Here is a 14794-nt window from a genome sequence, read left to right as displayed (position 1 = left end):
TGAATATTCATCAGAAACTCTAAAGGCAGGTCACCCTGCATTTTTTGACCTATCTGAAAATCCTAATCTTATTTCATTAGGCTTATTTTAAGATGCTAAGAGGAAATATTTGCATTGAAGACTCAATCATAAACACCCTCTCTTGTGTTTAGATAACACAGAAAATTCTAGAACACAGAATGATTGTCTCCTGGTTCCTGGCAGAGCCCTGCCTGCTTTGGGATTGAGAGAGAAAGTTTGCGGAGAGCCCCTGAGTCATTTATTATTAAAAACCAAGCTGAGGAGTTCCCGTCGTGGCGCAGTGGTTAACGAATCTGACTAGGAACCATGAGGTTGCGGGTTCGGTCCCTGCCCTTGCTCAGTGGGTTGATGATCCGGCATTGCCGTGAGCTGTGGTGTAGGTTGCAGACTCGGCTCGGATCCCGCGTTGCTGTGGCTCTGGCGTAGGCCGGTGGCTACAGTTCCGATTCGACCCCTAGCCCGGGAACCTCCATATGCCTCGGGGAGTGGCCCAAGAAATAGCTAAAAAAAGACAAAAAAAAAAAAGCTGAGAGACATTCCCTTGGATGAGAAAGCTTAGCTGGTCATAACTAGGGGCTCTGGAGCTGGATTGTGGCATGTCGAGATTCAAGTTCACTCCTGGCTATGCAACCCTGGACAGATTGTTAACCTTCCTGGTCCTTGGCTCCTTCCTTTGTAAAATACCCTTGTAAAAAATTGATGTGCACTTCAGGTAAGTGTTCCATAAATGTGAGCGCTTATGTTGTATTATGACCATGCTACCACCTAAGCCACGTACACAGCAAGAATCGTTTCTGGAGACGGCGATCATGTCCTTCCCCAGGTTCATACAGTTTCCTACCTGTTGAGTCTATGCCTTTGCTTCTCCCTTCTGTAGGACAATGAGATGATCTGGCAAATAACAGCCCCTTTGTGTTTATAAGGTGTGATCACATCCGTTTTCATATTTGATCCCCATGGTAACTCCAAGGAAGTAAAGGAGAAAGATCTTGTTGTCTCCATTTTACAGATGAGGAAGTGAAGGCAAAAGAGGGGTTAAATGACCTTTCCCCAGAGTAACAGATGGAATGGGACGTGAAGCATCGTCTTTCTGGTCATGTCTCTGGGCTAAGCAGAAAGAGCTTGGCAAAAAAGGATCATCCCCCTAGTGTGAGCTCCTGACTGCCATGTTCCCTGGTGCATGTCACTGTCCCATCAGGTTGGGAAGGATTTCTCCTCCACTTCCTGGGATTCTGAGTCCATAGTTCGCTGGCTTAGCTCTGAAGCCTAAGCATCTGGTATCAGCCTCTCGTCCTGCCCAAGGTTTTACCAGACACGTGTCACTAGGAGGCACCTCACTGGGGCCAATTATTGTTTCTACACAGACAAAGCCTCCCAACTGACATCTTTATTGACTTTAAGCATCATTAACATTCTCACCCAACGCAGCTTTGAAAAAAAAAGGAAGTCACAAGAAGGTATTGGGATGGCTGGAGGAGATGGATCAACATTGGAGGTGAAGGGGTTTTCTGTTTAGTGAAGGCCCAGCAGGCAGTCATGCCCTAAAAAAAAAAAAGAGTTGGTTTTCTGTTTCTTCTTGGTTCCAGAATCAAAGCTCCATGGTCAAGGTCTATCCCATGGTGAAGATAGGTCTGAGTTAGAGGCCTTCCTGTCCCCATGGTAGTGGGAGGCAGATTATAAGACCTAACCTCTAGATAACGTTTATTCAGAAATTCCCTATGGCTAGGAAACGAGCCTCTGAAGTCATGGAGCTTCTTACTTCCAGAATAGGATTTTTCTTGCTTTTTTATTTATTTATTTTTTTGTGGAGGAAAGAGTCTAAATTGTATTTATATTTGCTGTCCTTTGGGAGTGACTAATGGAGCATCTTTGGCCATTAGTGATGGATGGGAAAAGCCAAACCTGGGGAATCACGATGGATCTTGAGTTGCAAGGAAGTGTCTGGGGAGGCCAGAGCCCTGTTGGGTTGAGATATTTCTGGACAGTATGATAGGTCCTCCTGGAGAGAGATCAACAGCAAACATCCTTAATATATACATGTCACAAAACTGCTTAAGAAGAACATTGTTGCCAAATTTTTGCTGTTTTATAAAGTCACAGTTTATCTTTTATAAGGAATAAGTTTACAGAAAGGCAGATTAAGAATGCAATTTTTCCCGGATGACATCTTTTACTGATACGTGTTTCTAATGGGCAAAGAATCTCAAAATAACCTAAGTCCCCTTTTTGAGAAGGGAATTGATTTTGTAATGCAAAATTATTACCTCAAAATGTGCCTTTAGGAAGGGACCCAGATTTACAAACACGTTCTTCTGTTCTGACCAGAGGTGACGTTGTAGAACTCTACAACCCGTTTCCACCACTTCACGTGAAACCCCCATCATCGTGGACAGGCACTTAACTCCTGCCTTCCCTGGGTAATCCCAGCACCCACATTTGCATTGTCTGCTTGCAAAGTCTGCGAAGAGTCATCTGCAGGAAAACCAAGATTGAGTAGCACTGATCATAAGCATTGTGGGGACCCAGAAAATATGAGAACTGGATTCCACCAAAAAAAGGGTGTGCCCAGGTACTCGTGAAATATCTCATAGCCTTGCAGTCTGCAGCTAAATGGTCCAGATGGAAAATTTGGAGAAATCTCAGAGAAATTCCAACCTTCCTTCGAAAGGGACTTAGAACTGTGGCTCAACTGGCAGCCTGTGTTGCTTCCTAAGCCCCTCTTGCTCTCTTCAGCCTGGAAGCCTGTTTAACCTGCCCAGAAACTGTCCCTGAGTCTTCCAGGGCCTCAGTCCGCAAGAATAAAACTGAGTCAGATGACAACTCCATCCTCAAGGAACTCACAGTCAGGTTGACCCTCTGATTGGTCATCAAGTATCCTTGCCTCCCAGCTTGTTTACTTACACATTCCCAGAACAATGTGACCCTGGAGAGTTATTTATTTATTATCAGCGAGTATTGTGAGAGTGAGAGTGAGAAATCTGATGAAAAGTGCTGAGCCCACAGCTGGGAATATAGAAATTGCCTCCTAAACGGCCTGACCTCTGGGTGCCTAGACATAGGATTTGAGAATTTTTCCATCCTTCTGCACAAGAAACAGCTGCTTTGGACCATTCCCTTCTGCTCTAGTCCACAGAGGAGGGAAGGGCGCTCCCAAAGTACCAGTCCCAGGACAACTGTAATGACCTAAACGTCTTGTAGAACCAACCCTGGCTATACACAACAGAATCGTTGACGAAGGTTTTAGTAAATAGAGATGGCTAGACTAATTCAATCAGGCTTTAAGCCTGAGATCCAGGCATCATTACTGTTACAGCTATATTGATATGCATTGTGTTGTATGCCTTATACAACTGATATACCATAAACATATTTAATAAACAATTTGATGAGTTTTGACATAAGCTTACATCTTGACCCATTGCCATTATCAAGAAAATGAACACAGACATCCCCTCCTATAGTTTCCTCATGCCCCCCCCCCCTTTTAATCCTTCCCAACTTCCCCCATCCCACCACTAGGCAACCATTGATCTGCTTTCTGTTGCCATAGGTTAATTTTCATTTTCTAGAATTTTATATAAATGGAATCATGGAGTATGTTCCTTTTCTTTTGTCTGGCTTCATTAACTCAGAATTATTTTGAGATATACCCATGGAGTTATGGGTCAATTCCCTTTTATTGTTGAGTAGTATTCCATCCCATTGTGTGAGTATACCTGTTTCTTTCTTGATCTATTCACCTGTCACTGAACATTTGAACTGTTTCCAGTTTGGTAACAACTGGATGGTATTACAAATCAAGCTGGTCTGAACAGACATGTCCAAATCTTTGTAAAGATGTATATTTTCAGAGTTCCCACTGTGGTGCAGTGGGTTAAGAATCAGACTGCAGCAGCTAGGCCCAGGATCTTCCATTTGCATGAAGGCAGCCATTAAAAAAAAAAAAAAAAAAAAAGGTATCTTTTTTTTTTCTCTTGGATGAATTCTCAGGAGTGGAATGACTGACTGATTTGTTGAGTATATGTTTAACACTTTAAGAAGCTGCAAAACAGTTTTCTAAGTGCTTTCACAATTTTACATTTCCAACAAGAGCAAATGAGGGTTCAGCTTGCTCCACATCCTCACCATGCTTGTGGGTGTCAGTGTAGAATACATTTCATTGCAATTCGAATTTGAATTTTCATAATGACCAATGATGTTGAGCATCTTTTCATGTGCTTTTTTTCTTTTTTTGTGCATATCTTTTGGGGTCAAGTTTCTGTTCAAATCTTTAGGGATTAAGCCAGAAGCACCTGTTAAAAATAAGTCAAAGCTCCCTGGTGATTCTCATGTTCTGTCAGGATTAAGCACTCCTGTCCGAATGGAAAATTGAGTGCCAGCCTCCCATTTTAATCATGTGGAAACTGTAATCTGGGGAGAGATTGGATTACTTGTAAAGCAAGGAAAGTCACGAGACTGTGAAATCACTCTTAACAGGATTGTGGCCATTAGGGAACGAGGTCTTCATTGCAGACCTAACTGCACCCTTTCCATAAGCTGGACAAGGTATCTATCCATGCTATGACTCACTGGTCTTTGTTCCAACTTGATCATGCATCATTCGTCTGAGTTATCTGAGTATTTGTTCCATAATGAACATTTGAAGGAACCTAAGATTGACTTCTTTTGACCAAATCTGTGACAGTATTATAACTGCAGTGAAATGGAAGGGAAAATAGTTTCAGGGCTTCCACATAGAGTGTTGACTTCATAACTCTAGAGGGCTCCATTCAATGGACATGGTGTGCAGTACACACCTGAACAACCTTATAGAGTGACCCTAAACAACCTTAAACTCTCTAAGATCTAGATTCTGAGTCTCACCTTCTCACTGTGTCATCCTAGGAAAGTCAGTCGAATCTCTGAATCTTGGCTTAAAAGCCATAATATTTGGATAATTAGTGTTCACAGGGCAGGTAGAAATGAAATGAGATTGTTAGGGATTAGTCAACCCAGGTGGCTCCAGGAGCTAAGCAAGTGACTTAAATGAGCAAAGTGGTTCAGAGAGGTGACAGAGAAGCGATGGGGCCCATGACAACCTACCTACTCAGCTCTAGCTGATTATGGTCTTGGAAAAATGCTAGCCCAGCATTACCAGAGCTTCTATTTCTAAGAGAAGTCAGAAACTAAAATATCTGTGGTTCAGATGTCCACTGATAAATTTGAAAGTGTTTTGTAAATCATAGCACACCTTATATAGTGAAAAGACCTCACTATATGTCTTAAATTAATCTGTGAGTCTATGAGGGTCTATTGTAGGTGTCTCTTTTGCACACACACCCCCCTCCAACATTCTCATGACAAGTACCTCACCATCATGTGGGTCTGTGACCCAGACTGGGTCACTCATCTTCTCCTATCTTCCTGGATACAATGATTGACCCAAGATGGAATGTATCCAACTGTGAAAAGCTGAGCAAAGCAAATCAAAGCACTCCCTGGGGATGTTCCTAACAAGAGGTAACAGAGACGTCCCTCCCTCTCTAGATGTAAGGCCATAGGGTAAATATCCAGGACCGCCAGTGACCAGGCTCCATGCTGTTTGAAGAAAGACCATTTACTCCAGGAAAGAATACAGACAATTCTGTGTTAGAGTTCTGTCTTCCCCTGAGACCCTGAGAGCAAAAGCGACTCTCCAAGCTTTCGTTACATGATCCAGTAAATTTGAGACTGGACTACCTTCAGAAAAGTGTTTCTGGGAGTTCTCATTATGGCTCAACAGGTTAAGTACCCTATGTAGTGTCTGTCCCTGAGGATGCAGGTTAGATCCCTGGCTTCAATCTGTGGGTTAAGGATCCGGCTTTGCTTCAAGCTGCAAGGTAGGTCACAGACGCGGCTGAGATCCTGCGTTGCTGTGGCTGTGGTGTAGGCTGGCAGCTGCAACTATGAGACAACCCCTAGCCTGGGAACCTCCATATGCTGCGGGTGCAGCCCTCAAAAAAGAAAAAAGAGACGGAGGTTGTGCTGCATGCAACCAAAGGACTTCGGGCAAATGTATTTTGCCATCTTGAAGTGCAATAGCAGCAGATGAATTTGCCTTAATTTTTAACACATCCTCATAGTGTGTGTGTTTCATGGATTGAGGTTACAGAGCTCAGAAGCGAGTCTTGAGAGAGGAGATGGGAAGGTGGCCGTGGTTTCAGGGGAAGCCTACCAGAACTGTGTAGAATTCTCTGTGTTGATTTGGACACTGCAACTTGAGATATTTTTCTCAGATTTAGAAGCTCGGAGGTGGGATCCAAGGAGCTTCTAGAAGTGACAAGCTTTAAGAAAGGGATTTACAGTAGGACACGTGAGAGACCGAGGGCCACGCCACTGCAGGCGTTTATTCATTTACACTGAAAAATAGAACTGATCTGTAGACTGGAACACTTCCATCATCAGCATCTTAATACTTGATGTTCATTCTTTTTTTTTTTAATTTTTATTTTTTTGTCTTTTTAGGGCCGCACATGCGGCACATGGAGGTTCCCAGGCCAGGGGTCAAATCGAAGCTGTAGCCACCGGTCTATGTCACAGCCACAGCAACTCGGGATTCAAGCCATGTCTGCGACCTATACTGCAGCTCACAGCAACGCCGGCTCCTTAACCCACTGGACAAGACCAGGGATCAAACCCGACTCCTGGGAGTTCCCGTCGTGGCGCAGTGGTTAACGAATCCGACTAGGAACCATGAGGTTGCAGGTTCGGTCCCTGCCCTTGCTCAGTGGGTTAACGATCCAGCGTTGCCGTGAGCTGTGGTGTAGGTTGCAGACGCGGCTCGGATCCCGCGTTGCTGTGGCTCTGGCGTAGGCCGGTGGCTACAGCTCCGATTAGACCCCTAGCCTGGGAACCTCCATGTGCCGCAGGAGCGGCCCAAGAAATAGCAACAACAATGACAACAAAAAGACAAAAAAAAAAAAAAACCTGAGTCCTCATGGATGCTGGTTGGGTTCGCTAACCTGTAGCCACTGAGCCATGATGGGAACTCCCCTCATACTTGATGTTCTTAAGCTACACAGGAAACCAAAACATAATGAAAAGCCACTTTCTTAAAATTTGCAGTGATTCGGAGCTCCCTTTGTGGTGCAGTGGTTAACGAATCCGACTAGGAATCATGAGGTTGAGGGTTCTATCCCTGCCCTTGCTCAGTGGGTTAAGGATCCGGCATTGACGTGAGCTGTGGTGTAGGTCGAAGACACGGCTCAGATCCCACATTGCTGTGGCTCTGGTGTAGGCTGGTGGCTACAGCTCTGATTCGACTCCTAGCCTGGGAACCTCCATATGCCGTGGGAGCGGCTCAAGAAAAGGCAAAAAGACAAAAAAAAAAAAACATTTGCAGTGATAAAATCCCTGGGGTGGGGGTGAAATCCATGTGTTCAGTGTACCCACTTTGGAGGCAAACCAATATCGGAAGCCAGGTCACAATCAGAAGTTTCTTTGGTTGGAATGGGATCAGAAAAGAAGTATTAGGTAAACCGAGGTTTAATGGTGCTGAGTTGAAAATAATGATGCATTCATTTTACAGGGCAGGCGATGTAGCCTTTGGATTGGGAAATATTCCAAGTTCAAGTTGCCAAGCCTTCCTCTCTCCCGGAGAGCCCTCATCTGGGTGTGGTCACCTCCTTTTCTGCTGGAAACACTTTTTTCTTTTTATGGCCACAGCTGCAACATATGGAAGTTCCCAGTCTAGGGGTCAGATTGGAGATGCGGCTGCTGGCCTACACCACAGCCGCAGCCACTTGGGATTTGAGCCACAGTTCCCGGCAATGCTGGATCCTCAACCCACTGAACAAGGCCATGGATCGAATTCACAACCACATAGACACTATGTTGGGTTCTCAACCCGTTGAGCCACCAGGGGGCTCCACACTTTTTCTGTATATGCCATGATGCCCTCCATAGTCTGGAGTTGTGGTGTGTGTGGCCAGTTCAGAAGAGTAGACTGTACTTTTTGACTCTGCTTTTGGTGATATCACATTGGTGGCTGGCTATCGACACAATGGGAGTGTTTATACTCAAGAAATTGGCAGAGTTCCCTTTGTGGCTCAGCAGTCATGAATCCAACTAGTAACCAGGAGGATGTAGGTTCAATCCTTGGCCTCGCTCAGTGGGTTAAGGATCTGGCACTGATGTGAGCTTTGGTGTAGGTCACAGATGGGGCTCGGATCCTGTGTGGCTGGGGCTGTGGCGTAGGCCTGCCGCTGCAGCTCTGATTCGACTCCTAGCCTGGGAACGTCCATATGCCACGGGCCCGGCCCTAAAGAGCAAAATAATAAAAAGGCAAATATACCCAGTCAGGGTGTTTGTCCCTTCAGCAAGCTGGGTGTCTGGGTGTTCAGCGTTCACCAGGTCACCACAGGTAATGAGCCTTGTGACTTCTTCCAGGTGGAGGTTTTTTCTTTGCTGTATTACAGGCTGATCTTATGTTTGACAGGTAGAGAGGGTTTGTTGGCATTCTTTCTGAGGCTTTAGAGGGCACCTCACTTTGGGCCCAGCCCTCAAGGAAAGAGCTTGCTTGGGCCAGACTCCAGGCCTTGGGAAGCTGGTCTAAGGGCACCTCCCGAGCCTCTCAGCCCAACGCCTCTCACCTAGTGAATTAATTAATGTGGGGGTGGAGCTTCTGCAGCCAGTGGGAAGGATTTCATAGGTTCATTTATTCGAAGTTGCTCGTATGGACACAATGGGCTAACTCTCCTCAGATTGCTTATTTTCGTGGGAAACAGATGGCCTATGGGAGCCAAGGGGTCAGATTCTGGCAACACTGCCGGCTGCTGTGCAGGGAGGGGCGGAGGGCGTGACTTGGGACCTTTTATTTTTTTTAATTTTAACTGCAGTATAGTTGACTTACAATGGTGAGTTCGTTTCAGGTGTACGGCTACATGGATCCATTCTTTTTCAGATTCTTTTCCCATATAGATTATGACACAGTAGTGACTGGCGTTCCCTGTGCTATAGCGTTGGTCCTTGATAGTTAGTGATCTCTTTTACACGCAGTAGTGTGTGTGTGTTAATCCCAGACTCCTCATTTATCCCCCTCCCCGCCCCCAAGATATTTCTTAAATGCTCTCAGGATGGCTGCCACCTAAGGGTAACCCCGCTAATCAATTTTGCAAGTCTGGGAGGAACGGATGATCATAACAATAGGAGGATGATGCTGACAATGTTTCGCTGTCTTCCGATAAGGTCCTAGGGGATTTGTCTGACATTTGGGAACCCTCCCATAGGAGAGAGAAGCCGACAAAACTTAATCTCTGTGACTCAGTGATATCAAAGTACTCATTGAAAAGCAAAGATTTATTACCTGCAATAAAGAGCCTAAAGCTGGTCCTATCCCTCCCTCTCTTATTCTTTTGCAAACATACCCGATAACAGCATGGCATCTGGAAGAGGCACAGTGACGCCCATCTCCCTGGTCCCAGGAGTGCCCACCCTTCGACCAGTCTGCAGATTCCTCCTTCCTGGAACTCTCCCTTCCCTGGAAGTTTCCTTCCAAATGCTGTGAGCAGGGTACACTGAATGTGCCTCATCAACCAGTAGTTTGATGAAGCACAACTTCCAGGATCACACATAATCCCAGGAGCTGCTGTCTGCTGTTCTTGAGGACAGGGACTCAGTGGCAGGCCTGGGCTGGCCTCCCACTGAAGGGCTGCCAGGAGACATCTGGCTGCTTTTGCTGGTACTCAGAGACTCCCCTGGAACTTTTCACTTTCTGGCACCTGTTCCTTGGTCAGCTCTTACTGTTTATGACTCATATAGTGTCTTTTTTTTTTTTTTTTAAATGCCCAATATTGCAGGGACTCGGCTGATTCATACAAGAGGAAAGCAAATGAGCATGAGGTGTGTACAGAACAGGCTACCGAAGACATGATTCACTGAGTTTAAGAAAACAGAACTTAAGGGGAGATGAAAGGCAGGACTCTGAGTTCCTTAACTTCAGAGACTTTCCAGGGCATAAGGTTCAACATTTACTGTCGAACCCAACTTTTGACTAAGCCATTTACACTTTCTGAGTAACTGCATAACTTTCATTTGTGTCTATTCACTTTTTAAATTTTATTTTTAATTTATTTTAAAATTTTCATTTGTTTCTTTTTGGGCCATGGCATGTGGAAGTTCCTAGGACAGAGATCAAACCCTCACCACAGCAGCAATCCAAGCCACAGCATGACAATGCTGGACCTTAACCTGCTGCACCACCAGGGAACTCCTATTCACCTTTATTTTTTTCGCCTTTAAAAAAAAGAACCAGACACTAATTTTAAGAAAATAGAACCAACTCCGGAGCCTCCTGTAATAATAAGTCTTGGAGTTCCCTGGTGGCTCAGTAGGTTAAGGACCTGCCATTGTCACTGCTGTTGTTCTGGTCACTGATGTGGCATGGGTTCAATCTCTAGCCCAGGAACTTCCACATAACGTGGGCATGGGCCCCCCAAAATAATAAATCTTTATATTTCTATAATACTTTGTAGTTTACAAAGCATATTATCTCATCTGATTCTTGTACAAACCTTCTGAGGTTGATATTTTTATTACCCACATTTTACAGAAAAGGAATGAAAGCTCGCCAAGCACAGAGGTTTAGAGACTTTTCCAAAAGTAGGACAACTAAGAGTTGAACCCAGGTCTACATAATCCAGAGTGTAGGCTTACAAACAAATAAACAAACAAACAAACAAACAAAACCAACCCCCAGAGTCCTATTCCTTAGCTCTTTGTGAAAGCACTGTAATGCAAAATTCAAGGTAAATTTCATCTTAAGCTTCTTTTTTTTTTTTTTTTTGTTACAAAGATGCCAGAAATCCTGGAAGCTCTTGTTAGGACATGGCCTCTCCCATAACATGGGGTCTTCGAGATGGTTCTGCATAGTGATGTTTAAATTGGAGCAGCACGATCGATGCAATACTGGATGGAACTTCTCTTTGCACCCATCAAGTAAAATAAATAAACAAGCCGAAAAAACCTACTTTTTAAAAACTGAATATTGGTCCACCTTAGTACATGCACCCTTTTCCTATGCAAAAGAGAAAGAAATACACCCTAGGGAAAGAGGATAGGAACTCTAAGCTCTTGGCATCAGAGACTAGATGGCTGTGGGTGGACCTGCTAGTACTCCAGTCTATGCAATGTTTGGGAAGATCAGATGAGTCCCTGCAGATGAAAGTACTTCTGCAAACTGTAGGGTTCCATGGGGGTGCGGCTGTTACCTTCAGATGAGAAGAAAGCCTGTCACCTTCAGATGCAAATAAACTTGTTCAGAGAGGCAAGGACTATCCAGACTTACACTTGTATTTAGGAAACACTTTAGACATATATGAGAATCTTAATAAGAGCTGGTTTGAAGTGTCTCTAGGCATCACTCTAAACCCTCCCCCAACCAAATTATTGTATTTATTCTCAAAGCCCTTTCCATTCAGCATGAATTACCTTCTCCTATACTTTTAAAAATCATGTAAGTTTAACTCTGGGTGGTCGCATGGGCCAAAGCCCCTCTGTTACTCTCCTGAACCTCTCTCCCATCAGCCTAGAGCCTTCGGGTTTAAGTGCCCGTGAGGCAGGATCCTGGCTGGGGCTACCTGAGCAGCTGTCCATATGGAAGGGGATCTGGTTGGAAAAGTGATCTCTCTGGGGGTATAACCACCTCAAGATTAAAAGAAGCAAGATTGGTTCTAAAGGGTCAAATCTTAGAAACCCCAGAAGCTACCTAATATGTGCATCACTCAGAGTGGGAGGCAGAAGGGTAAAACGATGCGTGGCAGGGGGTCAGGAAGAGGGAGTGGAACTTGCCAATGGAAAGGGTGCTTCAGGGGCTAAGTCCTTGAGCTCTGGGCATCTGCCAGCATGATTTCTTTCAGTTTTAATGTTTGAACTGGAGTGATCCATTAGGTGGGTCATGTTAGGACACACAGAATAAGTAGACCTCTTATAATTTCTTAATTATTCATCAAATTATCTTTTGGTTCATCTGATTAGTGTGCATTCTTCTTTATAATCTTTTTTTTTTTTTTAAGGCTGCACCTTCAGCATATGGAAATTCCCGGGCTAGGGGTTGAATCAGAGATGTAGCTGCTGGCCTATGCCACACCACAGCAACGTGGGATCCAAGCCTAGTCTGTGACCTACACCACAGCTCACAGCCAGATCCTTAACCCACCGAGCAGGGCCAGGGATCAAACTTGCATCCTCATAAATATTAGGTTCTTAACCCACTGTGCCACCACAGGAACTCCTATAATGTTTTTAAAGGTATGCAATCTTCACAACAGATGCAGTTTTATATCAAACTCAAGGCTCCAAAGTCCAAATGTGTTGTCTCCATCTGCTTGGATGGGATGAGATCAGCCAAGGATGGCAGTGAGGCTGAGTAGCAGGGCTTCCTGGAGATGGTACCTGGTGAGGGTGTGTGGGTGAGGGAGAGGGTGGGGGATCACTCCAGCGCAAGGTCAGACTAGGGGTGAACTATGCAGGCCCGTAAATTTCTCCTAATCAACACTCCAGGATCATTTAGTCCTTGGGCACCAATTCATAAACGCCTTAACTCATGAGGGGCTGAAGAATAAAGAAGATTGACTATTTACAGCCACTAAAATGTACACAATCTCTGTTTAGTTAACTCTCTTCCAAGTAATGGGGTTTTTGGGAAAGTGAATCTGTTGTCAAACTATGGACTTAGCAAGGAAGGGTCTGGAGGGGAGAGTCTTCTCTACTCCCGGAGACCAGAACTCCCCATGCCTCCCTTCCTGAACCATGCCGCAAACATGAAGAGTTCCTGTTCTCAGAATCTCCTTTCTCTAGACTCTAGGTCCGGCTCTCACCTGTCGCTTCAGATAGGTTGACCCCGCAGAGGAGACTCTAGAGTCCCTCATTTTCATTCACAGACCTCAACGCCCAGACTGGAATTTCACCCTTGCCTTTCCAGCTCTGCTCAAGCAACATCCTTGAGCCCTAAAGCCATTTCCAGCTATTTCATCCAGGATGTACAGATATTAGGGCCCACAGTTGTTGCTATGTTAACAGCAATGAACATTTACTGAGCACTTGCCATGTGACAGGCATGGTAGGAAATGCATTATCTATCTTTGTTAACTTTTTGAATTCCTAAAACATCTCCCTGAGGTGGGTACTAATAAGGAGCCCCATTGTATGAGTGAGGACGCTGAGGCATTGGGTGGTAAGTTGCCCAATGTCACATAGGTGTTAAGCAGTGAAGCCAGGACCCGAGCCCCAGTCATCGTGACTCCAGAGCCTGGGCTTTCTTTTTTTTTTGTCTTTTTTTTTTTTGTCTTTTTTATCTAGGCTCGAATCAGAGCTACAGCTGCCAGCCTATGCCAGAGCCACAGCAACAAGCCTGGGCTCTTAACCATCAGGCAACACGGCCTCCAGGAGTGAACTTGACCTCGATCCCTTCCTGAGACCATCTCCCTGGGACGCCAACTCACTGCACACAAGCAACAAGTACCAGTGGTCATGGGTGCTTTCTTTGTTGAAATTTAAGAATTGGTTTGGAGTGTAATTATTAGAACTCAAAGAAAAAAAAAATAAGCTGATTTTTTGTTTTGTTTTGTTTTTAAAAGAGTTCCTATTGTGGCTTAGCAGATTAAGAACCCGACTATTTATCCATGAGAATACGGGTTCAATCCCTGTCCTTGCAAAGTGGATTAAGGATCAGCACTGTGCCTCGAGCTGCAGCACAGGTTGCAGCTGAGGCTCAGATGCCGAGTTGCTACAGCTCTGATTTGACACTTAGCCTGGGAACTTCCATATGCCTCAGGTGCAGCCCTAAAAACAAAAACAAAAACAAAAACAAAAACAAAGGAAAGAAAGAAATAAATCAAGCCATGATCTGGGAGAAAATACCTATAGAAAGAGATGAAGAGGAGTTCCCGTCATGACTCAGTGGTTAACGAATCCGACTAGGAACCATGAGGTTGCGGGTTGGATCCCTGGCCTTGCTCAGTGGGTTAAGGATCCGACGTTGCCATGAGCTGTGGTGTAGGTTGAAGATGAGGCTTGCCTCCCCAGTTGCTGTGGCTGTGGTGTAGGCCGGGAGCTACAGCTCTGATTCAAGCCCTAGCCTGGGAATCTCCATATACCGTGGGTGTGGCCCTAGAAAAGACAAAGCTAAAGACAAAGGAAAAAAGAGGCGAAGAGAATTCTGTCTGAGAAGTCATTTATGAAGGTCAAAGGGTCCGCCCTTTATGGCTCACAGTGTGACATTTTGAAAAGTGCGTATCGTGTCACACTTAAGACTGCCCACACTGGGAAGGCAGCCAAGCTTTACTGCCACCTCCACCCCAGGGACAGTGCCCTACTAAAGGCCACAGAGGACCACCCAGCTTCAAAGACTGCTTGTCATTGCTCACACTTGGGGTGGGGGTTCCCCATGAATAAACAAATAAGAGAGTTTCTATCACTTCCCATGTGATTCAGAATCAGTGAAGCAATTAGCCCCGGGTGCTTGCTTATGAAGGACCCATCACAAATGTTTCATGTGCCAAATAGCTTTTCAGAAAAATGACATGGAAAAGAAGTTCCGGGCCTGTTTCAAGGATCTAACCATCTCTTTGTTTTCTCATGTGTGATTCAAGATGAGAGAAAGAAAGAGAGAAAGAAAGAACTGCAGATGGGAGTGGAAACGGCTTGTGAATCAAAAAGAAGATGGGGAAAAAAAAAGAAGGAAAATCATAGATGACTCCCCAGACCTCATGACAACAATCAGGATTCCCCCACTTTAGATGTTTTACAGAACAGCTAA

The sequence above is a fragment of the Phacochoerus africanus genome, chromosome 11 (assembly GCF_016906955.1).
Source record: "Phacochoerus africanus isolate WHEZ1 chromosome 11, ROS_Pafr_v1, whole genome shotgun sequence".
Classification (NCBI taxonomy): domain Eukaryota; kingdom Metazoa; phylum Chordata; class Mammalia; order Artiodactyla; family Suidae; genus Phacochoerus; species Phacochoerus africanus.
This window is presented reverse-complemented; position numbering follows the sequence as displayed.